This window comes from Doryrhamphus excisus, unplaced genomic scaffold (genome assembly GCF_037039965.1).
Source record: "Doryrhamphus excisus strain RoL-2023G ecotype Guam unplaced genomic scaffold, RoL_Dexc_Guam_v1.1 HiC_scaffold_24, whole genome shotgun sequence".
NCBI lineage: Eukaryota > Metazoa > Chordata > Actinopteri > Syngnathiformes > Syngnathidae > Doryrhamphus > Doryrhamphus excisus.
The window spans coordinates 8,232,473-8,250,354 of NW_027621862.1; the positions used below are offsets into that span (position 1 = coordinate 8,232,473).

The 17,882-nt window shown below is 47.0% G+C and overlaps 23 non-coding genes across 23 annotated transcripts; all 23 read right to left on the bottom strand.

Annotated features, from left to right (window-relative positions):
* Positions 1–220: 220 nt before the first annotated feature.
* trnat-ugu (transfer RNA threonine (anticodon UGU)) lies at positions 221–294 on the bottom strand. The gene has a single exon. It is a non-coding gene; the product is annotated as a tRNA-Thr (tRNA).
* Positions 295–1,325: 1,031 nt separating this feature from the next.
* Positions 1,326–1,397, bottom strand: trnae-cuc (transfer RNA glutamic acid (anticodon CUC)). Its single transcript has one exon. It is a non-coding gene; the product is annotated as a tRNA-Glu (tRNA).
* Positions 1,398–1,780: 383 nt separating this feature from the next.
* trnat-cgu (transfer RNA threonine (anticodon CGU)) lies at positions 1,781–1,854 on the bottom strand. Its single transcript has one exon. It is a non-coding gene; the product is annotated as a tRNA-Thr (tRNA).
* Positions 1,855–2,898: 1,044 nt separating this feature from the next.
* On the bottom strand, positions 2,899–2,970 carry trnae-cuc (transfer RNA glutamic acid (anticodon CUC)). Its single transcript has one exon. It is a non-coding gene; the product is annotated as a tRNA-Glu (tRNA).
* A 383-nt stretch (positions 2,971–3,353) lies between these two features.
* On the bottom strand, positions 3,354–3,427 carry trnat-ugu (transfer RNA threonine (anticodon UGU)). Its single transcript has one exon. It is a non-coding gene; the product is annotated as a tRNA-Thr (tRNA).
* Positions 3,428–4,458: 1,031 nt separating this feature from the next.
* On the bottom strand, positions 4,459–4,530 carry trnae-cuc (transfer RNA glutamic acid (anticodon CUC)). Its single transcript has one exon. It is a non-coding gene; the product is annotated as a tRNA-Glu (tRNA).
* A 383-nt stretch (positions 4,531–4,913) lies between these two features.
* On the bottom strand, positions 4,914–4,987 carry trnat-cgu (transfer RNA threonine (anticodon CGU)). Its single transcript has one exon. It is a non-coding gene; the product is annotated as a tRNA-Thr (tRNA).
* Positions 4,988–6,031: 1,044 nt separating this feature from the next.
* trnae-cuc (transfer RNA glutamic acid (anticodon CUC)) lies at positions 6,032–6,103 on the bottom strand. The gene has a single exon. It is a non-coding gene; the product is annotated as a tRNA-Glu (tRNA).
* Positions 6,104–6,486: 383 nt separating this feature from the next.
* Positions 6,487–6,560, bottom strand: trnat-ugu (transfer RNA threonine (anticodon UGU)). Its single transcript has one exon. It is a non-coding gene; the product is annotated as a tRNA-Thr (tRNA).
* A 1,031-nt stretch (positions 6,561–7,591) lies between these two features.
* Positions 7,592–7,663, bottom strand: trnae-cuc (transfer RNA glutamic acid (anticodon CUC)). The gene has a single exon. It is a non-coding gene; the product is annotated as a tRNA-Glu (tRNA).
* Positions 7,664–8,046: 383 nt separating this feature from the next.
* trnat-cgu (transfer RNA threonine (anticodon CGU)) lies at positions 8,047–8,120 on the bottom strand. Its single transcript has one exon. It is a non-coding gene; the product is annotated as a tRNA-Thr (tRNA).
* Positions 8,121–9,164: 1,044 nt separating this feature from the next.
* On the bottom strand, positions 9,165–9,236 carry trnae-cuc (transfer RNA glutamic acid (anticodon CUC)). The gene has a single exon. It is a non-coding gene; the product is annotated as a tRNA-Glu (tRNA).
* Positions 9,237–9,619: 383 nt separating this feature from the next.
* Positions 9,620–9,693, bottom strand: trnat-ugu (transfer RNA threonine (anticodon UGU)). Its single transcript has one exon. It is a non-coding gene; the product is annotated as a tRNA-Thr (tRNA).
* Positions 9,694–10,724: 1,031 nt separating this feature from the next.
* trnae-cuc (transfer RNA glutamic acid (anticodon CUC)) lies at positions 10,725–10,796 on the bottom strand. Its single transcript has one exon. It is a non-coding gene; the product is annotated as a tRNA-Glu (tRNA).
* Positions 10,797–11,179: 383 nt separating this feature from the next.
* On the bottom strand, positions 11,180–11,253 carry trnat-cgu (transfer RNA threonine (anticodon CGU)). The gene has a single exon. It is a non-coding gene; the product is annotated as a tRNA-Thr (tRNA).
* A 1,044-nt stretch (positions 11,254–12,297) lies between these two features.
* Positions 12,298–12,369, bottom strand: trnae-cuc (transfer RNA glutamic acid (anticodon CUC)). Its single transcript has one exon. It is a non-coding gene; the product is annotated as a tRNA-Glu (tRNA).
* Positions 12,370–12,752: 383 nt separating this feature from the next.
* On the bottom strand, positions 12,753–12,826 carry trnat-cgu (transfer RNA threonine (anticodon CGU)). The gene has a single exon. It is a non-coding gene; the product is annotated as a tRNA-Thr (tRNA).
* A 1,031-nt stretch (positions 12,827–13,857) lies between these two features.
* On the bottom strand, positions 13,858–13,929 carry trnae-cuc (transfer RNA glutamic acid (anticodon CUC)). The gene has a single exon. It is a non-coding gene; the product is annotated as a tRNA-Glu (tRNA).
* A 383-nt stretch (positions 13,930–14,312) lies between these two features.
* trnat-cgu (transfer RNA threonine (anticodon CGU)) lies at positions 14,313–14,386 on the bottom strand. The gene has a single exon. It is a non-coding gene; the product is annotated as a tRNA-Thr (tRNA).
* Positions 14,387–15,430: 1,044 nt separating this feature from the next.
* On the bottom strand, positions 15,431–15,502 carry trnae-cuc (transfer RNA glutamic acid (anticodon CUC)). The gene has a single exon. It is a non-coding gene; the product is annotated as a tRNA-Glu (tRNA).
* A 383-nt stretch (positions 15,503–15,885) lies between these two features.
* trnat-ugu (transfer RNA threonine (anticodon UGU)) lies at positions 15,886–15,959 on the bottom strand. Its single transcript has one exon. It is a non-coding gene; the product is annotated as a tRNA-Thr (tRNA).
* A 1,031-nt stretch (positions 15,960–16,990) lies between these two features.
* trnae-cuc (transfer RNA glutamic acid (anticodon CUC)) lies at positions 16,991–17,062 on the bottom strand. Its single transcript has one exon. It is a non-coding gene; the product is annotated as a tRNA-Glu (tRNA).
* A 383-nt stretch (positions 17,063–17,445) lies between these two features.
* On the bottom strand, positions 17,446–17,519 carry trnat-ugu (transfer RNA threonine (anticodon UGU)). The gene has a single exon. It is a non-coding gene; the product is annotated as a tRNA-Thr (tRNA).
* Between the last annotated feature and the right edge of the window lie 363 nt (positions 17,520–17,882).

Sequence of the window (17,882 nt, forward strand, 5' to 3'; positions counted from 1 at the left end):
CTCTTTTGTTTTGCTAATGTGGTCTGTTTTCTTAGCCCCGCAAATGTCCAAATTCACAATCTGTTTGCCTTTGTCGAGGGCATTGTAGTACATATGACATTTATGCTACATATGACATCAGAAATGATGGATATTTCTTCCACAGAACAAGATGTCTGATTCAAAACATTTAGTTGAAATGTTGGAGCGAAAAAAATGGAGTCGCCGAAACACATATGCAAGGCACTGCTGGGATTTGAACCCAGGACCTCCTGTTTACAAGACAGGAACTTTGACCAACTAAGCCACAGCGCCGGTGAAGGAGTGTCTTCAGTGTTAGGCGAACCACTGCATGACGGAAACCACACCAGTGGCCAGGCTATCAACAGGACTTGTGAAATCCTGCCGGTGTAAGCGGACGGAATCGACGATTATTCTCCTCCTTGGTCTTCGCTGTGCCAAGGATGAGGATGTTGTTTGCATGCAACGACACCACAGCGGCCACCTCCTTCCTATAAGCCCCTTCCTGCAGGCCAGCGATGCACCCGATCAGTCATCCGGGAAATATGGATTGTGTGTCCAAACTGGGGACAGATGCCCGTGTACACACCTTCAGGGACCAAGCACATATCCTTGTTCCCATTTGTCACCTTGATTTTTTTGTAAAAGAAGGAATTGAACGGCCTTGCTTCCACCCAGTTTCCAACTAGGGACCTTTTGCATGTAAGGCAAACGTGCTAACCACTACACTATGAAGGGTGAGCCTTTTAAGTGGACTGGTGAAGCAGTTGCCAAACAATGAAACAAGACGATGTGTCCAAAGTGGGGGCATATTGGCAATTGTCCAAACTGACAAATATTTCTCCTTTGTAGGGGAAATTGTTCCACAAATGATGGGCTTTTCTTCAACAAAACATGAAATCACAATCACCGCTTGAAAGGTTTGGCTTGTAACCTGCGATTGGCGCATCCAGGCACCTCCAGGACCTGGGGGTTGCTGGGGGTCTCTGATCAGGGTCACAGGAACATTTCTTCTTCAGCACATTCAAACACTCTTTCTATTGTCTAAGCAAATGGATATGAGGGTGATAACTGATGCTATATTCATTCTATTCTAACAAGGATCTATCCCTGAGCATCCGACAAATGCTCTGTCTCACCCTAAACCCAGTCCTGACAGCATTCTCAGTCGAGGACCTTGTCTTATTGTGTAGTCCATGTTTCGTTTATATTTCTGTTGTCAGTCGCCTCAGGATTACAACGGTTTGAGCTTCAAGATGACCCCAACCATTCGACCGTGGCCCAAGACAAATCCTATCTCCAGTCAAAACCTACCCAAATGTCAATTCCCTGACCGGGAATCGAACCCGGGACGCGGCGGTGAGAGCGCCGAATCCTAGCCACTAGACCACCAGGGACTGCTTTATGTCTGCACTCAGAAAGGCAGAGACAGTGTCACTTTGACGTACTCCAGCAAAGGAACCAAATTCGTCCTGTGACTGGACCTTCTCTGCCAACATTGTAGCAGCAGGGGAATTACCTCAGATAGCAGAGCGCTTCCCTTAAATGTTAGACCCGAACCTCTTTTGTTTTGCTAATGTGGTCTGTTTTCTTAGCCCCGCAAATGTCCAAATTCACAATCTGTTTGCCTTTGTCGAGGGCATTGTAGTACATATGACATTTATGCTACATATGACATCAGAAATGATGGATATTTCTTCCACAGAACAAGACGTCTGATTCAAAACATTTACTTGAAATGTTGGAGAGAAAACAATGGAGTCGCCGAAACACATATGCAAGGCACTGCTGGGATTTGAACCCAGGACCTCCTGTTTACGAGACAGGAACTTTGACCAACTAAGCCACAGCGCCGGTGAAGGAGTGTCTTCAGTGTTAGGCGAACCACTGCATGACGGAAACCACACCAGTGGCCAGGCTATCAACAGGACTTGTGAAATCCTGCCGGTGTAAGCGGACCGAATCGACGATTATTCTCCTCCTTGGTCTTCGCTGTGCCAAGGATGAGGATGTTGTTTGCATGCAACGACACCACAGCGGCCACCTCCTTCCTATAAGCCCCTTCCTGCAGGCCAGCGATGCACCCGATCAGTCATCCGGGAAATATGGATTGTGTGTCCAAACTGGGGACAGATGCCCGTGTACACACCTTCAGGGATCAAGCACATATCCTTGTTCCCATTTGTCACCTTGATTTTTTTGTAAAAGAAGGAATTGAACGGCCTTGCTTCCACCCAGTTTCCAACTAGGGACCTTTTGCATGTAAGGCAAACGTGCTAACCACTACACTATGAAGGGTGAGCCTTTTAAGGGGACTGGTGAAGCAGTTGCCAAACAATGAAACAAGACGATGAGTCCAAAGTGGGGGCATATTGGCAATTGTCCAAACTGACAAATATTTCTCCTTTGTAGGGAAAATTGTTCCAAAAATGATGGGCTTTTCTTCAACAAAACATGAAATCACAATCACCGCTTGAAAGGTTTGGCTTGTAACCTGCGATTGGCGCATCCAGGCACCTCCAGGACCTGGGGGTTGCTGGAGGTCTCTGATCAGGGTCACAGGAACATTTCTTCTTCAGCACATTCAAACACTCTTTCTATTGTCTAAGCAAATGGATATAAGGGTGATAACTGATGCTATATTCATTCTATTCTAACAAGGATCTATCCCTGAGCATCCGACAAATGCTCTGTCTCACCCTAAACCCAGTCCTGACAGCATTCTCAGTCGCGGACCTTGTCTTATTGTGTAGTCCATTGTGTGTCCATGTTTTTCGTTTATATTTCTGTTGTCAGTCGCCTCAGGATGACAACGGTTTGAGCTTCAAGATGACCCCAACCATTCGACCGTGGCCCAAGACAAATCCTATCTCCAGTCAAAACCTACCCAAATGTCAATTCCCTGACCGGGAATCGAACCCGGGCCGCGGCGGTGAGAGCGCCGAATCCTAGCCACTAGACCACCAGGGACTGCTTTATGTCTGCACTCAGAAAGGCAGAGACAGTGTCACTTTGACGTACTCCAGCAAAGGAACCAAATTTGTCCTGTGACTGGACCTTCTCTGCCAACATTGTAGCAGCAGGGGAATTACCTCAGATAGCAGAGCGCTTCCCTTAAATGTTAGACCCGAACCTCTTTTGTTTTGCTAATGTGGTCTGTTTTCTTAGCCCCGCAAATGTCCAAATTCACAATCTGTTTGCCTTTGTCGAGGGCATTGTAGTACATATGACATTTATGCTACATATGACATCAGAAATGATGGATATTTCTTCCACAGAACAAGATGTCTGATTCAAAACATTTAGTTGAAATGTTGGAGCGAAAAAAATGGAGTCGCCGAAACACATATGCAAGGCACTGCTGGGATTTGAACCCAGGACCTCCTGTTTACAAGACAGGAACTTTGACCAACTAAGCCACAGCGCCGGTGAAGGAGTGTCTTCAGTGTTAGGCGAACCACTGCATGACGGAAACCACACCAGTGGCCAGGCTATCAACAGGACTTGTGAAATCCTGCCGGTGTAAGCGGACGGAATCGACGATTATTCTCCTCCTTGGTCTTCGCTGTGCCAAGGATGAGGATGTTGTTTGCATGCAACGACACCACAGCGGCCACCTCCTTCCTATAAGCCCCTTCCTGCAGGCCAGCGATGCACCCGATCAGTCATCCGGGAAATATGGATTGTGTGTCCAAACTGGGGACAGATGCCCGTGTACACACCTTCAGGGACCAAGCACATATCCTTGTTCCCATTTGTCACCTTGATTTTTTTGTAAAAGAAGGAATTGAACGGCCTTGCTTCCACCCAGTTTCCAACTAGGGACCTTTTGCATGTAAGGCAAACGTGCTAACCACTACACTATGAAGGGTGAGCCTTTTAAGTGGACTGGTGAAGCAGTTGCCAAACAATGAAACAAGACGATGTGTCCAAAGTGGGGGCATATTGGCAATTGTCCAAACTGACAAATATTTCTCCTTTGTAGGGGAAATTGTTCCACAAATGATGGGCTTTTCTTCAACAAAACATGAAATCACAATCACCGCTTGAAAGGTTTGGCTTGTAACCTGCGATTGGCGCATCCAGGCACCTCCAGGACCTGGGGGTTGCTGGGGGTCTCTGATCAGGGTCACAGGAACATTTCTTCTTCAGCACATTCAAACACTCTTTCTATTGTCTAAGCAAATGGATATGAGGGTGATAACTGATGCTATATTCATTCTATTCTAACAAGGATCTATCCCTGAGCATCCGACAAATGCTCTGTCTCACCCTAAACCCAGTCCTGACAGCATTCTCAGTCGAGGACCTTGTCTTATTGTGTAGTCCATGTTTCGTTTATATTTCTGTTGTCAGTCGCCTCAGGATTACAACGGTTTGAGCTTCAAGATGACCCCAACCATTCGACCGTGGCCCAAGACAAATCCTATCTCCAGTCAAAACCTACCCAAATGTCAATTCCCTGACCGGGAATCGAACCCGGGCCGCGGCGGTGAGAGCGCCGAATCCTAGCCACTAGACCACCAGGGACTGCTTTATGTCTGCACTCAGAAAGGCAGAGACAGTGTCACTTTGACGTACTCCAGCAAAGGAACCAAATTCGTCCTGTGACTGGACCTTCTCTGCCAACATTGTAGCAGCAGGGGAATTACCTCAGATAGCAGAGCGCTTCCCTTAAATGTTAGACCCGAACCTCTTTTGTTTTGCTAATGTGGTCTGTTTTCTTAGCCCCGCAAATGTCCAAATTCACAATCTGTTTGCCTTTGTCGAGGGCATTGTAGTACATATGACATTTATGCTACATATGACATCAGAAATGATGGATATTTCTTCCACAGAACAAGACGTCTGATTCAAAACATTTACTTGAAATGTTGGAGAGAAAACAATGGAGTCGCCGAAACACATATGCAAGGCACTGCTGGGATTTGAACCCAGGACCTCCTGTTTACGAGACAGGAACTTTGACCAACTAAGCCACAGCGCCGGTGAAGGAGTGTCTTCAGTGTTAGGCGAACCACTGCATGACGGAAACCACACCAGTGGCCAGGCTATCAACAGGACTTGTGAAATCCTGCCGGTGTAAGCGGACCGAATCGACGATTATTCTCCTCCTTGGTCTTCGCTGTGCCAAGGATGAGGATGTTGTTTGCATGCAACGACACCACAGCGGCCACCTCCTTCCTATAAGCCCCTTCCTGCAGGCCAGCGATGCACCCGATCAGTCATCCGGGAAATATGGATTGTGTGTCCAAACTGGGGACAGATGCCCGTGTACACACCTTCAGGGATCAAGCACATATCCTTGTTCCCATTTGTCACCTTGATTTTTTTGTAAAAGAAGGAATTGAACGGCCTTGCTTCCACCCAGTTTCCAACTAGGGACCTTTTGCATGTAAGGCAAACGTGCTAACCACTACACTATGAAGGGTGAGCCTTTTAAGGGGACTGGTGAAGCAGTTGCCAAACAATGAAACAAGACGATGAGTCCAAAGTGGGGGCATATTGGCAATTGTCCAAACTGACAAATATTTCTCCTTTGTAGGGAAAATTGTTCCAAAAATGATGGGCTTTTCTTCAACAAAACATGAAATCACAATCACCGCTTGAAAGGTTTGGCTTGTAACCTGCGATTGGCGCATCCAGGCACCTCCAGGACCTGGGGGTTGCTGGAGGTCTCTGATCAGGGTCACAGGAACATTTCTTCTTCAGCACATTCAAACACTCTTTCTATTGTCTAAGCAAATGGATATAAGGGTGATAACTGATGCTATATTCATTCTATTCTAACAAGGATCTATCCCTGAGCATCCGACAAATGCTCTGTCTCACCCTAAACCCAGTCCTGACAGCATTCTCAGTCGCGGACCTTGTCTTATTGTGTAGTCCATTGTGTGTCCATGTTTTTCGTTTATATTTCTGTTGTCAGTCGCCTCAGGATGACAACGGTTTGAGCTTCAAGATGACCCCAACCATTCGACCGTGGCCCAAGACAAATCCTATCTCCAGTCAAAACCTACCCAAATGTCAATTCCCTGACCGGGAATCGAACCCGGGCCGCGGCGGTGAGAGCGCCGAATCCTAGCCACTAGACCACCAGGGACTGCTTTATGTCTGCACTCAGAAAGGCAGAGACAGTGTCACTTTGACGTACTCCAGCAAAGGAACCAAATTTGTCCTGTGACTGGACCTTCTCTGCCAACATTGTAGCAGCAGGGGAATTACCTCAGATAGCAGAGCGCTTCCCTTAAATGTTAGACCCGAACCTCTTTTGTTTTGCTAATGTGGTCTGTTTTCTTAGCCCCGCAAATGTCCAAATTCACAATCTGTTTGCCTTTGTCGAGGGCATTGTAGTACATATGACATTTATGCTACATATGACATCAGAAATGATGGATATTTCTTCCACAGAACAAGATGTCTGATTCAAAACATTTAGTTGAAATGTTGGAGCGAAAAAAATGGAGTCGCCGAAACACATATGCAAGGCACTGCTGGGATTTGAACCCAGGACCTCCTGGTTACAAGACAGGAACTTTGACCAACTAAGCCACAGCGCCGGTGAAGGAGTGTCTTCAGTGTTAGGCGAACCACTGCATGACGGAAACCACACCAGTGGCCAGGCTATCAACAGGACTTGTGAAATCCTGCCGGTGTAAGCGGACGGAATCGACGATTATTCTCCTCCTTGGTCTTCGCTGTGCCAAGGATGAGGATGTTGTTTGCATGCAACGACACCACAGCGGCCACCTCCTTCCTATAAGCCCCTTCCTGCAGGCCAGCGATGCACCCGATCAGTCATCCGGGAAATATGGATTGTGTGTCCAAACTGGGGACAGATGCCCGTGTACACACCTTCAGGGACCAAGCACATATCCTTGTTCCCATTTGTCACCTTGATTTTTTTGTAAAAGAAGGAATTGAACGGCCTTGCTTCCACCCAGTTTCCAACTAGGGACCTTTTGCATGTAAGGCAAACGTGCTAACCACTACACTATGAAGGGTGAGCCTTTTAAGGGGACTGGTGAAGCAGTTGCCAAACAATGAAACAAGACGATGAGTCCAAAGTGGGGGCATATTGGCAATTGTCCAAACTGACAAATATTTCTCCTTTGTAGGGGAAATTGTTCCACAAATGATGGGCTTTTCTTCAACAAAACATGAAATCACAATCACCGCTTGAAAGGTTTGGCTTGTAACCTGCGATTGGCGCATCCAGGCACCTCCAGGACCTGGGGGTTGCTGGGGGTCTCTGATCAGGGTCACAGGAACATTTCTTCTTCAGCACATTCAAACACTCTTTCTATTGTCTAAGCAAATGGGTATGAGGGTGATAACTGATGCTATATTCATTCTATTCTAACAAGGATCTATCCCTGAGCATCCGACAAATGCTCTGTCTCACCCTAAACCCAGTCCTGACAGCATTCTCAGTCGAGGACCTTGTCTTATTGTGTAGTCCATGTTTCGTTTATATTTCTGTTGTCAGTCGCCTCAGGATTACAACGGTTTGAGCTTCAAGATGACCCCAACCATTCGACCGTGGCCCAAGACAAATCCTATCTCCAGTCAAAACCTACCCAAATGTCAATTCCCTGACCGGGAATCGAACCCGGGCCGCGGCGGTGAGAGCGCCGAATCCTAGCCACTAGACCACCAGGGACTGCTTTATGTCTGCACTCAGAAAGGCAGAGACAGTGTCACTTTGACGTACTCCAGCAAAGGAACCAAATTCGTCCTGTGACTGGACCTTCTCTGCCAACATTGTAGCAGCAGGGGAATTACCTCAGATAGCAGAGCGCTTCCCTTAAATGTTAGACCCGAACCTCTTTTGTTTTGCTAATGTGGTCTGTTTTCTTAGCCCCGCAAATGTCCAAATTCACAATCTGTTTGCCTTTGTCGAGGGCATTGTAGTACATATGACATTTATGCTACATATGACATCAGAAATGATGGATATTTCTTCCACAGAACAAGACGTCTGATTCAAAACATTTACTTGAAATGTTGGAGAGAAAACAATGGAGTCGCCGAAACACATATGCAAGGCACTGCTGGGATTTGAACCCAGGACCTCCTGTTTACGAGACAGGAACTTTGACCAACTAAGCCACAGCGCCGGTGAAGGAGTGTCTTCAGTGTTAGGCGAACCACTGCATGACGGAAACCACACCAGTGGCCAGGCTATCAACAGGACTTGTGAAATCCTGCCGGTGTAAGCGGACCGAATCGACGATTATTCTCCTCCTTGGTCTTCGCTGTGCCAAGGATGAGGATGTTGTTTGCATGCAACGACACCACAGCGGCCACCTCCTTCCTATAAGCCCCTTCCTGCAGGCCAGCGATGCACCCGATCAGTCATCCGGGAAATATGGATTGTGTGTCCAAACTGGGGACAGATGCCCGTGTACACACCTTCAGGGATCAAGCACATATCCTTGTTCCCATTTGTCACCTTGATTTTTTTGTAAAAGAAGGAATTGAACGGCCTTGCTTCCACCCAGTTTCCAACTAGGGACCTTTTGCATGTAAGGCAAACGTGCTAACCACTACACTATGAAGGGTGAGCCTTTTAAGGGGACTGGTGAAGCAGTTGCCAAACAATGAAACAAGACGATGAGTCCAAAGTGGGGGCATATTGGCAATTGTCCAAACTGACAAATATTTCTCCTTTGTAGGGAAAATTGTTCCAAAAATGATGGGCTTTTCTTCAACAAAACATGAAATCACAATCACCGCTTGAAAGGTTTGGCTTGTAACCTGCGATTGGCGCATCCAGGCACCTCCAGGACCTGGGGGTTGCTGGAGGTCTCTGATCAGGGTCACAGGAACATTTCTTCTTCAGCACATTCAAACACTCTTTCTATTGTCTAAGCAAATGGATATAAGGGTGATAACTGATGCTATATTCATTCTATTCTAACAAGGATCTATCCCTGAGCATCCGACAAATGCTCTGTCTCACCCTAAACCCAGTCCTGACAGCATTCTCAGTCGCGGACCTTGTCTTATTGTGTAGTCCATTGTGTGTCCATGTTTTTCGTTTATATTTCTGTTGTCAGTCGCCTCAGGATGACAACGGTTTGAGCTTCAAGATGACCCCAACCATTCGACCGTGGCCCAAGACAAATCCTATCTCCAGTCAAAACCTACCCAAATGTCAATTCCCTGACCGGGAATCGAACCCGGGCCGCGGCGGTGAGAGCGCCGAATCCTAGCCACTAGACCACCAGGGACTGCTTTATGTCTGCACTCAGAAAGGCAGAGACAGTGTCACTTTGACGTACTCCAGCGAAGGAACCAAATTTGTCCTGTGACTGGACCTTCTCTGCCAACATTGTAGCAGCAGGGGAATTACCTCAGATAGCAGAGCGCTTCCCTTAAATGTTAGACCCGAACCTCTTTTGTTTTGCTAATGTGGTCTGTTTTCTTAGCCCCGCAAATGTCCAAATTCACAATCTGTTTGCCTTTGTCGAGGGCATTGTAGTACATATGACATTTATGCTACATATGACATCAGAAATGATGGATATTTCTTCCACAGAACAAGATGTCTGATTCAAAACATTTAGTTGAAATGTTGGAGCGAAAAAAATGGAGTCGCCGAAACACATATGCAAGGCACTGCTGGGATTTGAACCCAGGACCTCCTGTTTACAAGACAGGAACTTTGACCAACTAAGCCACAGCGCCGGTGAAGGAGTGTCTTCAGTGTTAGGCGAACCACTGCATGACGGAAACCACACCAGTGGCCAGGCTATCAACAGGACTTGTGAAATCCTGCCGGTGTAAGCGGACGGAATCGACGATTATTCTCCTCCTTGGTCTTCGCTGTGCCAAGGATGAGGATGTTGTTTGCATGCAACGACACCACAGCGGCCACCTCCTTCCTATAAGCCCCTTCCTGCAGGCCAGCGATGCACCCGATCAGTCATCCGGGAAATATGGATTGTGTGTCCAAACTGGGGACAGATGCCCGTGTACACACCTTCAGGGACCAAGCACATATCCTTGTTCCCATTTGTCACCTTGATTTTTTTGTAAAAGAAGGAATTGAACGGCCTTGCTTCCACCCAGTTTCCAACTAGGGACCTTTTGCATGTAAGGCAAACGTGCTAACCACTACACTATGAAGGGTGAGCCTTTTAAGTGGACTGGTGAAGCAGTTGCCAAACAATGAAACAAGACGATGTGTCCAAAGTGGGGGCATATTGGCAATTGTCCAAACTGACAAATATTTCTCCTTTGTAGGGGAAATTGTTCCACAAATGATGGGCTTTTCTTCAACAAAACATGAAATCACAATCACCGCTTGAAAGGTTTGGCTTGTAACCTGCGATTGGCGCATCCAGGCACCTCCAGGACCTGGGGGTTGCTGGGGGTCTCTGATCAGGGTCACAGGAACATTTCTTCTTCAGCACATTCAAACACTCTTTCTATTGTCTAAGCAAATGGATATGAGGGTGATAACTGATGCTATATTCATTCTATTCTAACAAGGATCTATCCCTGAGCATCCGACAAATGCTCTGTCTCACCCTAAACCCAGTCCTGACAGCATTCTCAGTCGAGGACCTTGTCTTATTGTGTAGTCCATGTTTCGTTTATATTTCTGTTGTCAGTCGCCTCAGGATTACAACGGTTTGAGCTTCAAGATGACCCCAACCATTCGACCGTGGCCCAAGACAAATCCTATCTCCAGTCAAAACCTACCCAAATGTCAATTCCCTGACCGGGAATCGAACCCGGGCCGCGGCGGTGAGAGCGCCGAATCCTAGCCACTAGACCACCAGGGACTGCTTTATGTCTGCACTCAGAAAGGCAGAGACAGTGTCACTTTGACGTACTCCAGCAAAGGAACCAAATTCGTCCTGTGACTGGACCTTCTCTGCCAACATTGTAGCAGCAGGGGAATTACCTCAGATAGCAGAGCGCTTCCCTTAAATGTTAGACCCGAACCTCTTTTGTTTTGCTAATGTGGTCTGTTTTCTTAGCCCCGCAAATGTCCAAATTCACAATCTGTTTGCCTTTGTCGAGGGCATTGTAGTACATATGACATTTATGCTACATATGACATCAGAAATGATGGATATTTCTTCCACAGAACAAGACGTCTGATTCAAAACATTTACTTGAAATGTTGGAGAGAAAACAATGGAGTCGCCGAAACACATATGCAAGGCACTGCTGGGATTTGAACCCAGGACCTCCTGTTTACGAGACAGGAACTTTGACCAACTAAGCCACAGCGCCGGTGAAGGAGTGTCTTCAGTGTTAGGCGAACCACTGCATGACGGAAACCACACCAGTGGCCAGGCTATCAACAGGACTTGTGAAATCCTGCCGGTGTAAGCGGACCGAATCGACGATTATTCTCCTCCTTGGTCTTCGCTGTGCCAAGGATGAGGATGTTGTTTGCATGCAACGACACCACAGCGGCCACCTCCTTCCTATAAGCCCCTTCCTGCAGGCCAGCGATGCACCCGATCAGTCATCCGGGAAATATGGATTGTGTGTCCAAACTGGGGACAGATGCCCGTGTACACACCTTCAGGGATCAAGCACATATCCTTGTTCCCATTTGTCACCTTGATTTTTTTGTAAAAGAAGGAATTGAACGGCCTTGCTTCCACCCAGTTTCCAACTAGGGACCTTTTGCATGTAAGGCAAACGTGCTAACCACTACACTATGAAGGGTGAGCCTTTTAAGGGGACTGGTGAAGCAGTTGCCAAACAATGAAACAAGACGATGAGTCCAAAGTGGGGGCATATTGGCAATTGTCCAAACTGACAAATATTTCTCCTTTGTAGGGAAAATTGTTCCAAAAATGATGGGCTTTTCTTCAACAAAACATGAAATCACAATCACCGCTTGAAAGGTTTGGCTTGTAACCTGCGATTGGCGCATCCAGGCACCTCCAGGACCTGGGGGTTGCTGGAGGTCTCTGATCAGGGTCACAGGAACATTTCTTCTTCAGCACATTCAAACACTCTTTCTATTGTCTAAGCAAATGGATATAAGGGTGATAACTGATGCTATATTCATTCTATTCTAACAAGGATCTATCCCTGAGCATCCGACAAATGCTCTGTCTCACCCTAAACCCAGTCCTGACAGCATTCTCAGTCGCGGACCTTGTCTTATTGTGTAGTCCATTGTGTGTCCATGTTTTTCGTTTATATTTCTGTTGTCAGTCGCCTCAGGATTACAACGGTTTGAGCTTCAAGATGACCCCAACCATTCGACCGTGGCCCAAGACAAATCCTATCTCCAGTCAAAACCTACCCAAATGTCAATTCCCTGACCGGGAATCGAACCCGGGCCGCGGCGGTGAGAGCGCCGAATCCTAGCCACTAGACCACCAGGGACTGCTTTATGTCTGCACTCAGAAAGGCAGAGACAGTGTCACTTTGACGTACTCCAGCAAAGGAACCAAATTCGTCCTGTGACTGGACCTTCTCTGCCAACATTGTAGCAGCAGGGGAATTACCTCAGATAGCAGAGCGCTTCCCTTAAATGTTAGACCCGAACCTCTTTTGTTTTGCTAATGTGGTCTGTTTTCTTAGCCCCGCAAATGTCCAAATTCACAATCTGTTTGCCTTTGTCGAGGGCATTGTAGTACATATGACATTTATGCTACATATGACATCAGAAATGATGGATATTTCTTCCACAGAACAAGACGTCTGATTCAAAACATTTACTTGAAATGTTGGAGAGAAAACAATGGAGTCGCCGAAACACATATGCAAGGCACTGCTGGGATTTGAACCCAGGACCTCCTGTTTACGAGACAGGAACGTTGACCAACTAAGCCACAGCGCCGGTGAAGGAGTGTCTTCAGTGTTAGGCGAACCACTGCATGACGGAAACCACACCAGTGGCCAGGCTATCAACAGGATTTGTGAAATCCTGCCGGTGTAAGCGGACCGAATCGACGATTATTCTCCTCCTTGGTCTTCGCTGTGCCAAGGATGAGGATGTTGTTTGCATGCAACGACACCACAGCGGCCACCTCCTTCCTATAAGCCCCTTCCTGCAGGCCAGCGATGCACCCGATCAGTCATCCGGGAAATATGGATTGTGTGTCCAAACTGGGGACAGATGCCCGTGTACACACCTTCAGGGATCAAGCACATATCCTTGTTCCCATTTGTCACCTTGATTTTTTTGTAAAAGAAGGAATTGAACGGCCTTGCTTCCACCCAGTTTCCAACTAGGGACCTTTTGCATGTAAGGCAAACGTGCTAACCACTACACTATGAAGGGTGAGCCTTTTAAGGGGACTGGTGAAGCAGTTGCCAAACAATGAAACAAGACGATGAGTCCAAAGTGGGGGCATATTGGCAATTGTCCAAACTGACAAATATTTCTCCTTTGTAGGGGAAATTGTTCCACAAATGATGGGCTTTTCTTCAACAAAACATGAAATCACAATCACCGCTTGAAAGGTTTGGCTTGTAACCTGCGATTGGCGCATCCAGGCACCTCCAGGACCTGGGGGTTGCTGGGGGTCTCTGATCAGGGTCACAGGAACATTTCTTCTTCAGCACATTCAAACACTCTTTCTATTGTCTAAGCAAATGGATATGAGGGTGATAACTGATGCTATATTCATTCTATTCTAACAAGGATCTATCCCTGAGCATCCGACAAATGCTCTGTCTCACCCTAAACCCAGTCCTGACAGCATTCTCAGTCGAGGACCTTGTCTTATTGTGTAGTCCATGTTTCGTTTATATTTCTGTTGTCAGTCGCCTCAGGATTACAACGGTTTGAGCTTCAAGATGACCCCAACCATTCGACCGTGGCCCAAGACAAATCCTATCTCCAGTCAAAACCTACCCAAATGTCAATTCCCTGACCGGGAATCGAACCCGGGCCGCGGCGGTGAGAGCGCCGAATCCTAGCCACTAGACCACCAGGGACTGCTTTATGTCTGCACTCAGAAAGGCAGAGACAGTGTCACTTTGACGTACTCCAGCAAAGGAACCAAATTCGTCCTGTGACTGGACCTTCTCTGCCAACATTGTAGCAGCAGGGGAATTACCTCAGATAGCAGAGCGCTTCCCTTAAATGTTAGACCCGAACCTCTTTTGTTTTGCTAATGTGGTCTGTTTTCTTAGCCCCGCAAATGTCCAAATTCACAATCTGTTTGCCTTTGTCGAGGGCATTGTAGTACATATGACATTTATGCTACATATGACATCAGAAATGATGGATATTTCTTCCACAGAACAAGACGTCTGATTCAAAACATTTACTTGAAATGTTGGAGAGAAAACAATGGAGTCGCCGAAACACATATGCAAGGCACTGCTGGGATTTGAACCCAGGACCTCCTGTTTACGAGACAGGAACTTTGACCAACTAAGCCACAGCGCCGGTGAAGGAGTGTCTTCAGTGTTAGGCGAACCACTGCATGACGGAAACCACACCAGTGGCCAGGCTATCAACAGGACTTGTGAAATCCTGCCGGTGTAAGCGGACCGAATCGACGATTATTCTCCTCCTTGGTCTTCGCTGTGCCAAGGATGAGGATGTTGTTTGCATGCAACGACACCACAGCGGCCACCTCCTTCCTATAAGCCCCTTCCTGCAGGCCAGCGATGCACCCGATCAGTCATCCGGGAAATATGGATTGTGTGTCCAAACTGGGGACAGATGCCCGTGTACACACCTTCAGGGATCAAGCACATATCCTTGTTCCCATTTGTCACCTTGATTTTTTTGTAAAAGAAGGAATTGAACGGCCTTGCTTCCACCCAGTTTCCAACTAGGGACCTTTTGCATGTAAGGCAAACGTGCTAACCACTACACTATGAAGGGTGAGCCTTTTAAGGGGACTGGTGAAGCAGTTGCCAAACAATGAAACAAGACGATGAGTCCAAAGTGGGGGCATATTGGCAATTGTCCAAACTGACAAATATTTCTCCTTTGTAGGGAAAATTGTTCCAAAAATGATGGGCTTTTCTTCAACAAAACATGAAATCACAATCACCGCTTGAAAGGTTTGGCTTGTAACCTGCGATTGGCGCATCCAGGCACCTCCAGGACCTGGGGGTTGCTGGAGGTCTCTGATCAGGGTCACATGAACATTTCTTCTTCAGCACATTCAAACACTCTTTCTATTGTCTAAGCAAATGGATATAAGGGTGATAACTGATGCTATATTCATTCTATTCTAACAAGGATCTATCCCTGAGCATCCGACAAATGCTCTGTCTCACCCTAAACCCAGTCCTGACAGCATTCTCAGTCGCGGACCTTGTCTTATTGTGTAGTCCATTGTGTGTCCATGTTTTTCGTTTATATTTCTGTTGTCAGTCGCCTCAGGATGACAACGGTTTGAGCTTCAAGATGACCCCAACCATTCGACCGTGGCCCAAGACAAATCCTATCTCCAGTCAAAACCTACCCAAATGTCAATTCCCTGACCGGGAATCGAACCCGGGCCGCGGCGGTGAGAGCGCCGAATCCTAGCCACTAGACCACCAGGGACTGCTTTATGTCTGCACTCAGAAAGGCAGAGACAGTGTCACTTTGACGTACTCCAGCGAAGGAACCAAATTTGTCCTGTGACTGGACCTTCTCTGCCAACATTGTAGCAGCAGGGGAATTACCTCAGATAGCAGAGCGCTTCCCTTAAATGTTAGACCCGAACCTCTTTTGTTTTGCTAATGTGGTCTGTTTTCTTAGCCCCGCAAATGTCCAAATTCACAATCTGTTTGCCTTTGTCGAGGGCATTGTAGTACATATGACATTTATGCTACATATGACATCAGAAATGATGGATATTTCTTCCACAGAACAAGATGTCTGATTCAAAACATTTAGTTGAAATGTTGGAGCGAAAAAAATGGAGTCGCCGAAACACATATGCAAGGCACTGCTGGGATTTGAACCCAGGACCTCCTGTTTACAAGACAGGAACTTTGACCAACTAAGCCACAGCGCCGGTGAAGGAGTGTCTTCAGTGTTAGGCGAACCACTGCATGACGGAAACCACACCAGTGGCCAGGCTATCAACAGGACTTGTGAAATCCTGCCGGTGTAAGCGGACCGAATCGACGATTATTCTCCTCCTTGGTCTTCACTGTGCCAAGGATGAGGATGTTGTTTGCATGCAACGACACCACAGCGGCCACCTCCTTCCTATAAGCCCCTTCCTGCAGGCCAGCGATGCACCCGATCAGTCATCCGGGAAATATGGATTGTGTGTCCAAACTGGGGACAGATGCCCGTGTACACACCTTCAGGGATCAAGCACATATCCTTGTTCCCATTTGTCACCTTGATTTTTTTGTAAAAGAAGGAATTGAACGGCCTTGCTTCCACCCAGTTTCCAACTAGGGACCTTTTGCATGTAAGGCAAACGTGCTAACCACTACACTATGAAGGGTGAGCCTTTTAAGTGGACTGGTGAAGCAGTTGCCAAACAATGAAACAAGACGATGTGTCCAAAGTGGGGGCATATTGGCAATTGTCCAAACTGACAAATATTTCTCCTTTGTAGGGGAAATTGTTCCACAAATGATGGGCTTTTCTTCAACAAAACATGAAATCACAATCACCGCTTGAAAGGTTTGGCTTGTAACCTGCGATTGGCGCATCCAGGCACCTCCAGGACCTGGGGGTTGCTGGGGGTCTCTGATCAGGGTCACAGGAACATTTCTTCTTCAGCACATTCAAACACTCTTTCTATTGTCTAAGCAAATGGATATGAGGGTGATAACTGATGCTATATTCATTCTATTCTAACAAGGATCTATCCCTGAGCATCCGACAAATGCTCTGTCTCACCCTAAACCCAGTCCTGACAGCATTCTCAGTCGAGGACCTTGTCTTATTGTGTAGTCCATGTTTCGTTTATATTTCTGTTGTCAGTCGCCTCAGGATTACAACGGTTTGAGCTTCAAGATGACCCCAACCATTCGATCGTGGCCCAAGACAAATCCTATCTCCAGTCAAAACCTACCCAAATATCAATTCCCTGACCGGGAATCGAACCCGGGCCGCGGCGGTGAGAGCGCCGAATCCTAGCCACTAGACCACCAGGGACTGCTTTATGTCTGCACTCAGAAAGGCAGAGACAGTGTCACTTTGACGTACTCCAGCGAAGGAACCAAATTTGTCCTGTGACTGGACCTTCTCTGCCAACATTGTAGCAGCAGGGGAATTACCTCAGATAGCAGAGCGCTTCCCTTAAATGTTAGACCCGAACCTCTTTTGTTTTGCTAATGTGGTCTGTTTTCTTAGCCCCGCAAATGTCCAAATTCACAATCTGTTTGCCTTTGTCGAGGGCATTGTAGTACATATGACATTTATGCTACATATGACATCAGAAATGATGGATATTTCTTCCACAGAACAAGATGTCTGATTCAAAACATTTAGTTGAAATGTTGGAGCGAAAAAAATGGAGTCGCCGAAACACATATGCAAGGCACTGCTGGGATTTGAACCCAGGACCTCCTGTTTACAAGACAGGAACTTTGACCAACTAAGCCACAGCGCCGGTGAAGGAGTGTCTTCAGTGTTAGGCGAACCACTGCATGACGGAAACCACACCAGTGGCCAGGCTATCAACAGGACTTGTGAAATCCTGCCGGTGTAAGCGGACCGAATCGACGATTATTCTCCTCCTTGGTCTTCACTGTGCCAAGGATGAGGATGTTGTTTGCATGCAACGACACCACAGCGGCCACCTCCTTCCTATAAGCCCCTTCCTGCAGGCCAGCGATGCACCCGATCAGTCATCCGGGAAATATGGATTGTGTGTCCAAACTGGGGACAGATGCCCGTGTACACACCTTCAGGGATCAAGCACATATCCTTGTTCCCATTTGTCACCTTGATTTTTTTGTAAAAGAAGGAATTG